Source organism: Hylaeus volcanicus, chromosome 8 (genome assembly GCF_026283585.1).
Source record: "Hylaeus volcanicus isolate JK05 chromosome 8, UHH_iyHylVolc1.0_haploid, whole genome shotgun sequence".
Classification (NCBI taxonomy): Eukaryota; Metazoa; Arthropoda; class Insecta; order Hymenoptera; family Colletidae; genus Hylaeus; species Hylaeus volcanicus.
In genome coordinates this window covers 2,127,768-2,130,278 of record NC_071983.1, presented here as the reverse complement: position 1 = coordinate 2,130,278, position 2,511 = coordinate 2,127,768, and positions in this window count along the sequence as shown.

The window sequence follows — 2,511 nt, the reverse complement described above, 5'->3', positions numbered from 1 at the left end:
GCAAGCCTGCGTTTAGGGACCCTTTACGGAGATTGAAAGGGCAGTGATAATGTATCGGTTGATGTTATTAGGAAATGTGGAGTGTTTAGTACAATAATGGAAGAAGGATGCAACGAACTGCTTTGAGGGTTGAATCGTAAGATTCGAAGTCTTAAAGTGTTTCAAGAAAGACACGAATTTTTGCGTTGCCATAAACAAGCCTCGAAGCGGAGAACAAAGAGTAAAAGACGAGTCGAGACTCCTTCCTCGATTTCGTCGGTGAAAAGTGGGTCGCGCGTCGGAGAAGACGCGAGGAATCAGGTACAAGCGACTGGAATTTCCTACAGCGGCGGGGAATCTCGTAATTTTTTATGACTTGTACGAACGAGTTAACCGGCCATTGGATGGATGCGTGTTGACAGTTTCGAGTACACTTGGAAACTCGTACGCACGAGACGAGGAGCGAAGGCGACAGCTCGTATCGTTCAGCTGGGGCTGGGCTGTTTCCACGCGAACGCGTCCAACGAAAGAAAAAAAAGAGGATAGCAGCGCGAAAATTCGTGTCGAGCTTCTGTCGTACCGATAATATTTCACAACCGGTGCACACGAAGACTGGGGGAGAAGAGCGATGATCGCCATCGAACGACCCATATGTGATTTTTTTTTTTTTTTTTTTTTTGCTTTGGAGTGGAGCGTATTTAATAAGATGTCGTTTACTATTGTGAGGTTTTTTTTTATTTATTAACGCAAATTTACGATACAGAACACAAATTTACATTGGAATCTCCGGTAAAGCTAACTTCTTCCTGGATTGTGCGAGTAAAGCCGAGAATCGACTCGAATCGGGAAAAAGGTTTGGGAACAACAAGAAGAGTCGACGAGAGCCTTTTTGCCTATAGCGCACGAAGGAAACTGAGTTTCCAAGTTTTTCCCGAGGAGAGCCGACGGGGGAGAGGAAACGTGATCAACGAACGATGACGACGATGCAGCTTTGATCCTTCGTGGTCTTTGATCCGAGCCGCGGCGCGGATTTGTTACTCGTCGTCTCTGTCGTCGATGGAATCGAGGGGGCAAAGAAAATAATTGTCGTTGTTGTAACGGCGTGGATAATGATACGCTGCCTGTGAACGGAGCCTCAAGGATATCTGGTTTTCATTGCGGGCCACCGATTTTCGAGCACTCGACCAACCACGTTAATTGAAGGTTTATGTAAGTCCTGTTTCGCTGGAGCCTATGGCTCGCGCGCCCTTCTTCGGCGCGGGGATAATCGTCCTTCGTGGAATATTGCGATCGCAGCCACGCTTGGAATCTCTTAACCGGTCCTATACGGGGTAAACAGAAAGCAATTTTATAAACGAGGACCAAACTGACGGTCGATACTGGTGGATCCTTCCAAGATGCGATTGTCCTTCTGAGAGAAGTAATCTTTCTTCGGGGAGGATAAAGAGTTTCGTAAATTAAAGGAACGTTATAGAGATTTTCTTTCTTTAGTTTCGTCTATATTTTTGCTCTTGGAAAAGTCTTTATCGAAAATTTCCAAAATTACGGTCGAAGAACTGCGACCTCGATTCTCGGTGAACGCGGAGCAAAGAGAGCGCCAAAGACGAATGCTTCGATTGTTTTATTGGAGCGAATTCCGAACGGAATTTCGAGGATGAAATGTGGCCGATTCTCGACTGGATAAAGCCAAGCAGTATCGATACAATTTATTTCACCCGAAATCATTTTCGTTTACTTTGAGGTAAGAAATTTATGAGGAAATTCACCTCGCACTTTACGACTTTATCTCGTGGGTCTTCAGTTTTGTTTCCAAAAGTTATTGCTGATATTCTGTAGTCCTGTAAATAATTGAAACACGTTTCGGAAGAAGTGCGTGCAAATAAAAATATAGAGCAGTTCAGAGTAGAGCTGTCAGAAAGCTCAGGAAAAGAAAGCCGAGAACTCAAAACAAGCGAGCGGCTAGAATAAATCGAGCAATCCGAAAGAAAGGAACAGTTCGAACCTATCCTAAGGTTGCTAAGTTGTTTAACCCTTTGCGAATGTGAGGAATATTATTTATTTGACACTTTGCACCCGAAACATTGTTTTTTTTTATTTACTCGACCATATCAAAAGATTATGCTAACCAACTAGCCTTTAGTAACGAATGGGATGCATCATTGCCCCAGAGGAATGAGCAGCACTATAATTGTTAATAATTATACGTTATTATTCATTAATTTCATTGCAATCATATATTTCCATATATAAAAGCATATTAGGCAAGTTAATGCACACGAAATCAGTATCGCCATCTACCGGCGGGGACCGAACTAACTTTTAACATATATTCACATTTTTCACTTTCTTCTGCATATTCATATAATTTTACATTGTAATTATCATAATTCAACTTCTGATTGTTGATTTGTACACTAATAATTAACTGGTATTAAGTTTCTAAAATAAATAAAATTACCGAAACATGTGGCGCCATCTGGCAACCGAAGGTGGAAACTATTTCACAACAAACTTGGACGGTTTGCCGTGAGA